Source organism: Aedes albopictus, chromosome 1 (genome assembly GCF_035046485.1).
Source record: "Aedes albopictus strain Foshan chromosome 1, AalbF5, whole genome shotgun sequence".
Classification (NCBI taxonomy): Eukaryota; Metazoa; Arthropoda; class Insecta; order Diptera; family Culicidae; genus Aedes; species Aedes albopictus.
In genome coordinates this window covers 80026656-80041269 of record NC_085136.1, presented here as the reverse complement: position 1 = coordinate 80041269, position 14614 = coordinate 80026656, and the positions used below count along the sequence as shown (strand labels likewise).

The window sequence follows — 14614 nt, the reverse complement described above, 5'->3', positions numbered from 1 at the left end:
GATGGAATCGCAGTAATCTTATGTATGTTTCGATATGGCCTCCACTTTCTAGTATGCATATACAGTGTCGGACAAAACAATAAGACCAGCGGTCCTATTTCATACAAAATGGCCAAGTTTGACGATATGGTACTCGGTTTCAAGTAAACCGATTTGGCTGAAATTTTGACAGCCGACTTCGAATTACGGGAATTTTGATTTGTATTAAATTGATTGAGTTCTGTTCACTACTTCCAAAGTTACAGATATACGGTGCGACAAAATTCTAACACCAGATTTTTATGATGATTATTTGTTGCCAATTCAATAAAAATGTCCCCAAGTTTAAATGGCATCCTTAATTTTAGTACTTGTTTATCAATCATCAAGTATCAGATACTCTCAAATATCCTTTGGTGATGGTAATCTGAAAGTGGTCCTATCATTTTGTCATTTCGTATATCTGTAACTTTTGATGTAGTGAACAGAACTCAATCAATTAAATACAAATCAAAATTCACGTAACTCCATGGCGGCTGTCAAAATTTCAGCCAAATCGGTTCACTAGAAACCGAGCATCAGATCGTCAAACTTAGCCATTTTGTATGAAAAATGGCTGGTGGTCTTATTATTTTGTCCGACACTGTACCTGTTTCGTGCAATGAATACGATTTCTTTAGTGCTATATATGTGTGACTTTTTCAGTTGCAATTTCGATATAGCAACCAAATTGCTGGCTGGGTGGTATGACTCGATCGAATTTTCATTCGTGTCAACCAGATGTTTGCTCTTTGGTTCATTTCTTGTCAAATATTTGACCCTATGTAGTAGAGTCTACCATCGCCCGAGAAAAAAAAATAGGCTCAGTGTATACCTAGAAAAATCACCGAGTCCGATAAAATTCAACCGTAGGTTTTTTAACCGGAAAAAATGGTAAACATAGTAATTTTTAACGAACTTCGTTAGAGTTTGACAGATAAACGAACATTCCCATCTGCAGAGTTTCGTTAAAAAAAAACCATTCCCGAATACACAGGAGTTGAGATTTCGATAAAAATTACCGTACACGACTAGCTGTGTACCTCAATCTGGCCACAGTTGATATTCAAGCTTTGACGATACAAATCGAGATGACACCTTTTGTGAGTAAAGATGGTGTCACTTATTTAAACTTCAAAATTTGCCTAAACTATAAAAGATATCACTTTTTTTTAATATTAGTTTCCTTCCACTCTTTTTCGCAGTAGTGCACCAGTTTTAGCTAATCGCATGAGAAACGCATGCAAATAGTGCCAAGTGGAATCGAAATTAAATTAAAATAACCGTAACTGGTACAGGGATCCATTCATTGTCTCAGGCCGTAATGAATACTAAACGTTGTTTTGGCTCCCTGTCTACATTTTTTTTTCTATAAGTATGAATTTGATATATCGATGATATTAGTCGGTCTTTTTGTTATTTTTGTAGAAACAGTTTTCCTAACGTAGTGCCGTAATTAGTACACGGAAAAAATCCTTTCCAAAATCATAAATATTTTTATGATTTCATGTTATAAATACACACCATGATTATACGTCATGATATTATGATTGATTTCACCATAAAGGGTGCATATCCGTTATTGTTTTGGCTTTCGACGACCAACAATGAAAAATATAATCATGAAGCTATGATTAAATAAGCTAGAATCATAAGAAGCATTCATGAAGCCAGCAATAATTTTTAATAATCCTGGATGCAGATCCTGATGCTTAACCACCAGATTCATAAAATTATGGTTTGGAGAGGTGGAACCATGCATAGAATTCATGAAATCAAAAATTACTTTTATGATTCCGTCGTCGTCGGTCCCAAATGCTTCCAATTAGATTCAAAAAACAATGCAAGCTAAAACCATAAGTAAATAAAATTCGTGATATCAGAGACCATTTCTATGATTTAGGGAAATATCCATCATTTCTTTTTCTCTGAGCAAGCAGCACTTTTTAGTTGGCCTCTTGTTAGTGAAGACATGTTAAGTTCAAATGTAAAAGAGAACAACAATGATCGAACTCACTGGAAAATCATATTCAACTGGTTTTCTATGTTTGTCTTTAGCTGCTGCATCCAATAGGCTAAGGATGCCCTTCAAACCATATCGAATGTTCACTAGTTCATACCACTTGCTGTGTCTCCAGTCGTCAAACGAAGTATAAACCGGAAAAATACAAAGAATTACCGAAAACCAGCGCACGATCACCACCCAAGTAACAATTTTGATTTTATCGAAGTTTTTTTTAACGATTCAAAAACCCTAAACATAAAACCATTGATGCCGATTTAAAAGTCATCTCGAGTTCTAATATGCCTCTACAAGCCCACGCTCTGGCTAGTTGGCCCAGTCTTATTATGATCTACAGGACTTTCGTATGCAAACCGGCTTAGGATTTCGGATTGTATCATAGGTAGTTTTATCGTATCCCCGATACAACCTTTTAAATAAAACCATCTTCTGACTTGTTAAACATTTGTTTTTTTACTCACTAATGTTCGGTCTTCAAAATAAATTATGCTTGGTTTTTTTTATACAGCCATCAATTGGAAAGATGTCGATCTGGAATTCAGATATGTTTTCCTATTTAATACGTGTTAGGAGACATACCACGGGAAATTTGTGGTGAATGTGACTGTGCTAATGACAAAAAACAAGTGCGCCACACAAACTATGCAATTGTGCATTAATTGGAAGTGAAATGCATTTAATTTACTTGGTGGAACTGGGTACAAAAAAGGGGTTTTCAACATAGCGAAGTTTCAAAGACATTATGTATTTTTTTTTTTTCAGAAATCAAAATGACGGAAACGTGTTGAATCGTTAAGTTTGATCCTCAGCTGTATGTGAAATCATAAAATTGAGTGATGATTTTTTTCTGTATTTACATAAATTATCCCGGCTGAGCGACACAATTTTCTGATAAAAATCTGTATTCCTGATAATTTTTCCAATAGGGCTAACAATCCTGTGGTGGTTATAACTGAGCTCATGATAGAAATAACGGTTTTATAACAGCATTTCATGATCCATGTTATGGCCACGAAATCTTTTGTTAGTTTTGAGCATTGCCTTAAGGTTTTGTTTATGTGTTTACAAAAAAGAAATCTCTCCGACAACAACCGCAAATACAAGTTTTATTAAAATGGTTTATAATAAGTGATAAAACCAATTCATGACTACTTGCAAGTCTTTAACTGAAGACGTTTATAGCAGGAGTTATATGATAATTTTACGGAATGCTAAAGGTGCAATGTAAAAAACTATCACATCAAACTAATATAGAAAACTGACTTTTTCGCATGCTCGTATAAAACCAGCATAAAACATGGAAAAACCTTCCATTTGCGGTTAACCATCGCAAAACCCTCCGTACATAAACTAGGAACTACGACGGATGGCACAAAGAAAACGCGAACAGGGCACTGTTTACCTTTTGCACGTTTACTTTTTTTAGTCAATCAACTCCCAACGAACTGCCGAATCTTAAGGGCACACTGTTTTGAGTTTTGATGTTGTTCCATTTCCTGGTTTATGCACATTTATTACTCTAACTAAATAAAAACTTTTCAAAAATAGCAGCTTCAATATTTTCCAAATGTCTGTACTGGACGACCGCGCGAATTATATAATTACATATGACAGATCCTAGCGTTACACTTGCTAGGAAGCGACCATGAATATAATTTCTAAAAATGTTTGTTTCTATTCATGATTCTTATGATATTATGAATCATAACTATGGCATTATGACTTGACAGACATCATAAGAACATGATTTTTTTTATTCATGATGAGAGTAATGGATTTTTTTTTTCGTGTACAAGAGCCATATACGGCCTCCAGCAATACCTGCGGAAATTCTAAAAGGTATGCAAGTGGGACCCTAGGAAGAAAAAGAAATTTCGTCAGAATCTCTGTTGAAACATTCTACTGAATGACGATTAAACATTTCTAATGGCATTCCAAAAAAAAAACTTTGTAAAGCCGCTGAAAAATAAGTGTTTTACTTGTACAAGACCTGGTGAAATGTAAGGTTGAAAAATCCAAAATAAGAATATTGAGAAATTTTTCAAGCATATCTATGTTTGATAAACCTAAGACCATAGAAATTTGTGAAGAAAATTTCTTGTGGAATTAAATAAAAAAACTGCTACCGGTATCTGGAGGAAGCTGTAGAATTTGAATTAAGGTGTCTTGATGCGTCACTCAGCTTTCAAACGAATCATTGACTTTTTGCTTTTCAATGATTGTTTGCCTCGCGTTTTTAAAGTGATAAAAAACTGTCAATTCTGCAGCAACGCAGCAGAAAAAGTATCATCGTAATCATTGCGAGTGAGCATATAGGATGATACTTTTTCACACGGAAATTTGCTTTAGTGGCAGAGAATTATCACTTTGAAATTTCGAACCACATATCCAACATGGCTGCCGGCGCTGATGATGCCGTAAAAAGCCTTTAGTGATGGGATTAATAAATAATTTTCTGATTTAATCATCAATATACTACATTACGATTTATTATTGCTATACATAATCCTTTGTAAGTTAATATTCAAGAAATAATTAGATATTGGGGATATTTTCAATTTTTCAGTTTGATTATAAGATTTTAAGACTTTGTGTTTTTTTTTATTGCTACGAGGAAAATGTACTATCGGGAATCAAACATAAATTTTATTTTTCTCGTAATTTTATTAAATTTATGGGTAGGACATATCCTACCTGTTTGTGTTCAACCCATTCCTTGCACAACAGTTCAAAACTGTGGAAGTTCTCAAAGAACACTAAATTGAAGCCAAATTTCAGTGATGCGTCGGCCATAAGAACAAGAAGAAGAATAAGAAAACAAATTCATCAATAAGTCCGACACTCGAAAATGCACAATGAATGCTTAATTCGTTAATTAGAAATTATTATGGCTTTAAAGTGACATTTTAGAAACTAAAAATAATCCAAGTGGCAAAGATAGATAATTTTGTGAAAAAAGGCAAATTAAATTTCAGTGATTTTTAGCTCGAACACCGTAAGGTTATCCCTCCAATATGTTTGAAAATTTTGAAAGTTCCACTTTGAGGTTTTGATTAATTAATGGGTTCCGGGTCATTTGGCCGAATGCCGTTTGGCCGGATACCAATTAATGATATGAGACAGAGGCTAACTGGCCTGCTCTATGATTAAACTCAATGAAGAGTTGTTATGTGGAACGGCCCAGGTGTGAAGTTTAAAGCCCCTGATTATCCCATCAAGGACCTGGAATTGAATAGCACTCTCGAAATACTCACAACATGAGTAAGGCCCAAACATCTCGTTAATGAAGATAAAAAAAAATCATAGTATACAAAATAAGAAGCTACAAGAATTATTATTTTTAAAAACATTTCCAAGCCAACAAAGATGAGGCTTGTTCAACATGAGATCAACAATTTTTAGTTTACTTCAAACGAAAATAAAGGTTGTTTCAACTACCGTAGTTATTCAAATTTAACTAACGTACTAGTTGTGCTCGATTTAAAGTCAAATTCTAGTTGAATCAAACAGGAGTTTGTTCATGTTTTCTAGTATTACTTGTTGCATGTTTTGCTTCAACGGTAATGTAAATGCATAGTGTATTACTATAACAGTTTTTCACGCTCGCATATATGAGATCTTTGACAGGAGAAGTCCGAGCCTTCGTTGACCATGTTTATCTTTTGTCTAAACATTATTTTTCCAGCATCGATAAACAATTTCATAGGGCCCATATAGCCGAGGCGGTAAACGCACGGGTATTCAGCATGACCATGCTGAGGGTGACGGGTTCGATTCCCGGTCGGTCCAGGATCTTTTCGTAAAGGAAATTTCCTTGACTTCCTTGGGCATAGAGTATCTTCGTGCCTGCCACACGATATACACATGCAAAATGGTCATTGGCAGAGGAAGCTCTCAGTTAATAACTGTGGAAGTGCTCATAGAACACTAAGCTGAGAAGCAGGCTTTGTCCCAGTGAGTACGTTACGCCAAGAAGAGGAGGAGGATTTCTAGCTCGAACACCGTAAGGTTGTCCCTCCAATATGTTTGAAAATTTTGAAAGTTCCACTTTGAGGTTTTAATTAATAAATGATATGCGACAGAGGCTAACTGGCCTGCTCTATGATTGAACTCAATGAAGAGTTGTTATGTGGAACGGCCCAGGTGTGAAGGTTAAAGCCCCTGATTATCCCGTCAAGGACCTGGAATTGAATAGCACTCTCGAAATACTCACAACATGTGAGTTCTTCCTTCGAAAGGGAAGAAATAACGGTGGGTTCCGAGATGAGCAAGGCCCAGACTAAACATCTCGTTAATGAAGATAAAAAATGTATAGTAAACATAACAAAAAGCTACAAGAATTAATGTTTAAAAAAAACAATTCCAAGTCAATAAAGATGAGGCTTATTCAACATGAGATCATCAGCAAAAATAACAATTTTTAGTTTACTTCAGACGATAATAAAGGTTGTTTCAGCTGCTGTAGTTATTCAAATATAACTAACGTACAGGTTGTGTTCGATTCAATGTCAAATTCTAGTTGTATCAAACAGGAATTTGTTTATATTTTCTAGTATTTTTTGTTTTATGTTGTTTTACCTGTTATGTAAATACATAGTGCATTAACAGTTTTTCACGCTCGAATATATTATACATAGAAAAAAATATTCATGTAAAATTAAGCGAGAAATCATGCACATGTAGGAAATGCTAGAGTTAGTGCATATTTACATGAGATATCATGTAAAGTTAAGTTACCATCGTGTAAATTTCCACTAATAGTCGCGTAACCGGTTGGAGTCGCGATAGTTGGCGGAAATTTACACGATCGTAATGTAATTTTACATTATATCTCATGTAAAAGTGCACTAACTCTAGCTTTTCCTTCATGTGCATGATTTCTCGCTGAATTTTAATTACATATTTTTTTCTGTATATCTTTGACAGGAGAAGTCCGAGCTTTCGCTGAATATGTTCTAAACATTATTTTTCCAGCATCGATATAACAATTTCGATCAAATATCAAAACCAACCATAATTGTGCAAATCAAATCAATTGATAAATAGTAACATCATCAAAATTTTTCAAAAATATTCAAAATTTATAGTTACAGAAGTAAAAGTATGCGTTTTTGAAGCAATATTTTGGGAAACAATTAAGGGTTGTCTGGAGGTAGATAGATAGATAACTAAATAACTGAGTACTTGGTCTTGCTATATATATATATATCTACATACAGAATCTTCTTTAAACACTTGAAGATTTGTTTAGATTCAATACGAAAAAAACACGCCACTCATTAACATTTTTGTTGAATTCAAAGACCTGTCCACGGTGTTATGGACGACGTGAAAAACGTTAAAACATATGTTTGTAGGCATAATAAAATTCGTGCAAATTGGATAATTGCTTTTCAGTAAAGTTAAAAAATCTAACGCCACTCACCTTTACTGTATGTCCAACTTTCCGACGGAAACTGTTCTCAACGACGCACAAAATCACTTTTCTTCCACAGTCACTTGGCAGTTTACAGCCACTTCCGGAAGTATTCGTCCACCACAGTACACTAAGAACCTGATCTCGGTTATTTGGTTTTTCAGCCAAAACAAATCCGTTTCAATATTTCATCAACTGGGGGATTCACTTTTTCTCCGCCGGATTCAAACCACAGAAACCATCAATCGGATTGGCTGGCTAATTAGCTTTCACCTCAGCTCTTAATCCACTAGCGCTCAAACACTCAGGGTACGATCGAACGTAGTCGGCAAGCGAGAGATGAGGACACCAACCGACGACGATGACGACGGAACACCATCCGTCAAAGCCGAAGCGTGCGCCGGAAAATCTTACTCGCCTTATGATGATGCTGGCATGTGAATGTTTTGAACAATTCTTAATCACTTAAGCCCGATTTCACACACCGCGATCCGCGAACCAAAAGCACTTCTTTCACTTTTCAACTTTTCCTGTTTTCGAAGATTCTCGGTTCGGAACACTTCTGGGTACGAGAAGGTCGAACAACTTCCGCCGATTCGCGCTCGCCCACTCACAATTCACTCGGTGAAGACGACGACGACGCCGGGGCAGCCACAGCCCGAAAATCCGGGATTTAGTGCGTGAAAATCACCGCCGTTAGTTTTTTCCTCCTCTACTTTTTCCGTGTGTCTCTTCGATGGTAACAGGAAGGAAGGCTGACCACACCGTCCTGAGACGACAACGACGACGTTGCCCCCGATCGACCGACGTGTCGACGACGTCGATATACCACCTCAGCTCAGCTGGCGCTGTTCCGACTCCTCTTCATCAAACTTTATTGCTTAAATCCTTAATACCGAAAAGTTAATTCTCCTAAAAACTTATTATTATTTGCCCGGACTTAGTTGGCCGAGCCGCGACGATCCGAGAAGGGATTTAGTGTTCTTAGGAGGTCTAGTCCTCGCACACCGACACCGAAAGCCGTTCCGTAGCCAAGTGCCAGCTCGAGAGCTCCGACTTGTCAGTGGAAGGCCCCTCTTTCTTTTTTTTTTCTTTTCGGTCGGACGACTCACTCACAACATATATTTGGATTGCTCGCTTGCTTGCTTGCTGGCGTAGTGTAGTATTGCGCGCGTAGATATACGAGGGGACTGGGTTGGTTGAACCATTCGCAGTGAACGAACGACGCACACTAACGGGACCAGCAACCTCGCTCACTCGCTCTACCACAGTTGGGATTCGATGCGATTGTCTCTGTCCCGCACCCCGTAAATGTTATTATTGTCGTCGTCGTTTGTTATCTATCCGTTGACAACACAGTAGTGCTTGCTCTCCCGTATCCGTCCGGTAGACCAGCTCCGGCCGAACAGACGCATCGACGCACTCAATCTATTCAGTTCAGCTCGGCAACCAACCGTGCGTCCGTCGACTACGAAAACAGCTCGCTCGCTCGAGACATCCATCCACAAGTCAACCCAAAATCCCGACGACCCGTCAAACTTTCCACCGGACCAAACCGAACCGAACCGGACATTGGCCAACAATCAAATGCGGCTTAAACCGCCGGAAATATGGTTGAGTCGCGAGCAGAGTACCTTACAAAAGCTGCAGCATCATCTGTTTGGAGTTTAGCACGCCATAGACTGGAGCATCCTGGGCCCCCCATCGGAAAATCTGCCCACGCCACAAGCTCGCTTTTCCGACCACCACCGTTGCGACGGAAGACATTCTCTCTTTTCCCAGATAGAGCGGGTCACTAGTTCTATCCCGTTTGCACCACAACAGCAGTGTAGGGACACACTGTAACATGTGCTTGCTCACATTCAAAATAACATTACGCACACGTACACCATTGAAGCCGAGAATGGTTGTTTTCTCTCCCGCTCTCCAAAACAAACACACCATCTCGAGTTTTGGGGGAAAACGTGGACGTGATTCAAGGATGGAAAATCGGCTTTTTTACTGGTGTTTCTGATGTTTGGGATTGGGAAACCTTATGCTCGTCAAATGCTCGTGATAGTTGTGCTGGCTCGTCCAGAGGCATGATGACTTCGCTTCATTCATAGAACGGAAAGCATTGAGGATAGTTAAACAGATATTGTTTCATTCTCAAAGCGAAACTGAATCTAAACATTATTTCATTAGTTTCTGCCAGTAACTAGCAGCGTGGGGCGCGATGTATCAAGAATAACTTCAGGTCCCTTATTTTCAAAAAATCATTTCTCAAAAAGTAAAAAATGCTGTTTTTTTTACAGTCGACTCTCCATGTCTCGTTATTGGAGGGACTATCGAGATATGGAGAGATCGAATTGAAGAACCAATTTGCAACGCACACTAGATTGAAATAACTTCCGACAACAAACAGATGTCATTGCGCATTCCTAGAATAGTTTGCACCAACGAAATTAAGTTATGTAACCTGTAAAATAGGCATATCGACATATAGAGAGAAAATCAAGAACATATCTAGACGAACATTTGAAAAGGGCATATCTGCTTTTTGTAAACAAACATGTTTCTGCCTCTGTAGGGTCCATCTGCATCCACCCACGCACATCAACACCCTTAACAGATAGCTTGAAGAACACTCTTTCTGATAAGGGTGTTGATGTGCGTGGGTGGATGCAGATAAGCCCTGCAGAGACAAAAACATGTTTGTTTACGCAACGCAGATAGGCCCTTTTCAAATGTTCGTCCAGATATGACATATGGAGAGGGAAAACGAATGCAGTTTAAAGGGACCGATCAGGCCATCAATATAGGGAGAGATATCAAGATGTAGAACATCGAGACATAGAGAGCCGACTGTATATGCTAAATCAAATTAACTTAACTAAACTAAACTTTTTTTCTTGCTAGGTTTCTGGCTGCACTCTGGATAGAGTTGAAACCTCTACACTAGACCCGAAGATAGAAAAGAGTACGTAATCTTTCAGAAGCAGTTTGCCAGCCGTACGCGGAAAATGATATCCATTAAGACACTGTTGCAAACTGACTCAAAAAGTTACGGTAGAAGATTGGAAAGTTTTCAATTGGTCAGTCAGTCAGGATTTGCTTATGTAGTGTTATGGTCACACGGTTTGTGTTTGTCTTCTTGTTTGATGTTGTGGTATGGTTCAATATGTATTTCTCCTCGTTGAGTCAGTTGTCGTATTTTTTTTTTTTTTCATTGAATCAATCGAACCCCGTATGCTGAAATATAGTCGACCCTGTGTCAAATTGTTTTCTTGATTTCGCTAATCGTTTTCTACTTCTCTGTATCCATCTCTTGTGTCCTTAAATTGTCATCGCTCCAAATCCCACAGAAACATGTAACTGAATTTCTGTTGGTGTCATAATACCATCTAAGAGATAAACAAAAATACGCCAGTCAGTTGATTGCAATAATAATAATTTTAAAATAATAAAGATTGATTGTCAACTATTATGTATTCATCCCCCTACAAATACTATGAAAAATATTCAAATTCGTTTAATCGGACACAATCAGTACTAGATTGAAAGTAGTGAGCTGGATTTTTGTATGGTGTGATGATCAGTTCTCCATTTCTGCGATGAAATGGTGCAAACAGCGTGGGTTATATGGTTTCTTGCCTAATTTGATGCTGTTTGAGCAAAGCTTTGGGTAACTGTGTTGTTGAAGTTGCTAGAAATAAATAATACAACAACACAGTTACCCAAGCTTTTGCTCAAATAGCATCAAATTAGTCAAAAAATCATATAACCCACGCTGTTTGTACCATTTCATTACAGAAATGGAGAACTGATCATCTCACCATACAAAAATCCAGCTCACTACTTTCAATCTAGTTCACTGATTGCTTCCTATTGTCCTATCGGTCCTACCTAGATAAATCATGGCATTTTCTCAAGTGTAGCCTAGAAATGTTAACCTAGTCATACAAAAGTAACGTTGTTCAGTTAATAAAAAAACAGTCAGTTTGTGTCCAAAATGTCACGTCGAACGCATTGACGTCAACAATGCGTTTAAGTGTTCGCACGTTAGTTTCCAATCTATCAGCACAATTAAGTGCTGCAAATCTCCTTCCCATTAATTCTTCGGTCGATTTTGATTTCTTTATTTAAAGAAAATATGATCAGCTAACATTGTAAAAATTCGAAAAAGCGACTATGACATTAATAAATTACTAATCAAAATCAACCGAGAAACGTGGGAAATACAGCCCAAACAACATTTTGAAGTCAGCTGGCTGTAAAAGGTTCCAAAACCTGTCACAAATTCAATAATACTTTTATTAGGATTTGTAACGAGGGCCCATATAGCCGAGGCGGTAAACGCACGGGTATTCAGCATGACCATGCTGAGGGTGACGGGTTCGATTCCCGGTCGGTCCAGGATCTTTTCGTAAAGGAAATTTCCTTGACTTCCTTGGGCATAGAGTATCTTCGTGCCTGCCACACGATATACACATGCAAAATGGTCATTGGCAGAGGAAGCTCTCAGTTAATAACTGTGGAAATGCTCATAGAACACTAAGCTGAGAAGCAGGCTTTGTCCCAGTGAGGACGTTACGCCAAGAAGAAGAAGAAGAAGGATTTGTAACGATCATCAAAACCTTCTCAAATCCAACCGACTTGGAACTATTGCTTGGGAATAGACTCTAATGAGCCCTGGCGGTTCCTTCATGTTTATCGAGCATGTCTGATGCATATGATCAGCCATACTCCATCTGCAGCAGCCGGTTCGTGATGAACCGTTGGAGGTGCATAAAAGTGTTAAAAAGGTGATATGTTTCACTAAAGAACACTACATTACAATAATCAAAATGAAACTCCTTTACTTTAATACCGTCAACCCCTTGGCCAGGGAACTTAACTAAACTAAACTTACTGATAAAAATTTAAAAACGAATCTGGAAACCCTTAATGTATCGGGTTTCTTCATGACTTCATGGTTTCCAGATTCCAGTTTCATTGAAAATAAACACACTTAAATTTTTTCAACGAATTATTTTTCTGAAAACAATTTTTTTAATTAACAAAAATAAATTGAAAATCGGTCGACTTATTCAAAAGTTTCAAAACTAGGTATTTAAAAAATTTAAAATTTTAAAAATGTTGATTCCATGGCCCACCCTTTTTGAAAAATTAGGGATAGGCGGGGCAATATGGACACCCGGGGCAGAATGGACACCCTCAATATTTTGAAATATGCGAACTTTTTTGAACTTTTAATGAATGGAGAATATAGTCCATTTGTCTAAAACGTAGTTTCAGGAAAAGAAACATTCGAAATTAAAATTATACTTGATTTCACACGAAAAAGTTGCGTCCTCCGTTTTCTGTGCATGGAAATTATAATTTTCATACCATCTAAAATAAGATTTAGTGATTAATTTATTGCAGATCGATTAAAACCTGATATTTCTAGAACACATGCAAGTAGTTTTGCTGTATCTACATGCTTAACATGTTTATATTTTCTTCTTTTTTATATAAAATTCAAGTTTGGAAATGTCTTCTGCTGCCGGGGCAAAATGGACACTCACCTTTTTGTAAGAAGCGGCAAGGGAAAAATATAACCTAAATCACAATCCAACCAAATTCTTCGATTTCAATATATTTTCGGTTAAACTATAGTAGACATAGGGTGAAACAAATTGGTAAAAAAACGACAGCAGTGGAAAATAGTTGTTCTAGGCACGGCTGTACATGCCGACAAAAACGAAGCTTTATCCAAAACAGCCTGAATTTAAATTAACTGAACAAAAATGAACTACTTTGGCGTATTATTCATCCATAGTAGTTGTTTTGGGCCCATATAGCCGAGGCGGTAAACGCACGGGTATTCAGCATGACCATGCTGAGGGTGACGGGTTCGATTCCCGGTCGGTCCAGGATCTTTTCGTAAAGGAAATTTCCTTGACTTCCTTGGGCATAGAGTATCTTCGTGCCTGCCACACGATATACACATGCAAAATGGTCATTGGCAGAGGAAGCTCTCAGTTAATAACTGTGGAATTGCTCATAGAACACTAAGCTGAGAAGCAGGCTTTGTCCCAGTGAGGACGTTACGCCAAGAAGAAGAAGAAGAATAAGAAGAAGAAGTAGTTGTTTTGTAATGAAATGACTTTATAGGTGTTAATAATGTACGAAATTCGTAAAAGTCGCATGGTGTCCATTCTGCCCCGTATGCTTGAAAACGGTCATGGAAAACTAACATTTTTCATAACATTTTTTGAAGTGGATAAACCATTTTTCTTCGTGAGCATTCTTAAACAATAGATGCTAAATAGACTTTAAAAGGATACATGTATCAAAAAACCAAACTTTTTTGACATCTTGCCAGGTAAAGTTGGCAAAAATCTTAGGGTGTCCATATTGCCCCGCCTACCCCTACTTCACAATGAGGGAATAAAGAAATAAGGACTGTTCAATTTATAAAACGGAAAACTTGTTTATGCGATATCTTTTCCATTTTTCAACAAAATTATTCCCAGTTTTTTTGCATAACTGTTCATAGCTATCCTACAATGTAATTAAAATATAACATCATACAAAATGTCGTTTGTTATGTAACTGAAGCGATTTTTGTTAACCATCAACAAAAACCCATTTATCAAAATTCTACAAAACTTTGCACATATTCAACTTTTAAATTTTCATGAACTTTTTAATGTGTTGGAATATAGTATGTGATTTACAAATGGCACAGTTCAATAGTTGGTCAGTAATCAGTAATAATTTGAGCATTTTTGTAATTTTTGTTTCGTGGAAAATCAATTTTTTTATATTTTTGGCTTATATTTAGGACTGTTTCGTAAATCTCAAAATGGTTTTTGGTGTACACTAAGGTTTTTTTACACGGGGGATACGCCCCGTGTAAAAAATACCGTGCTAATTCGGGAATCCGTGTAAAACAAGACTGAGGGAAATCTGAAAATATTTGAAATGTCCTCACCTTCAGATATCCGAGGTTTGTTTTAGAGTGTTAATAAGGAAAGGGAGGGGGTAGTAGTAAGGGTTGAATGTAGGGGTTAGTGGAGAAGGGATGGGTTATGGGGAGCAGAGTGAATACTGTTTCCAAGGAAGATCGCAGAGGATATTTTGGGGTGTTAAGGCCTGTTTAGACGGATGAAACGAAGGATTAAGGAGAC

General features: G+C 37.4%; 1 protein-coding gene across 1 annotated transcript in view; it reads right to left on the bottom strand.

Annotated features, from left to right (window-relative positions):
- Nucleotides 1-8685, bottom strand: part of LOC109421987 (pituitary homeobox homolog Ptx1) — a 208281-nt gene extending 199596 nt beyond the window's left edge. The window contains exon 1 of the mRNA XM_029855051.2: nucleotides 7467-8685. The gene's annotated coding sequence lies outside the window, so the exon portion shown is untranslated. The remainder of the gene's footprint in view (nucleotides 1-7466) is intronic.
- Nucleotides 8686-14614: the final 5929 nt, after the last annotated feature.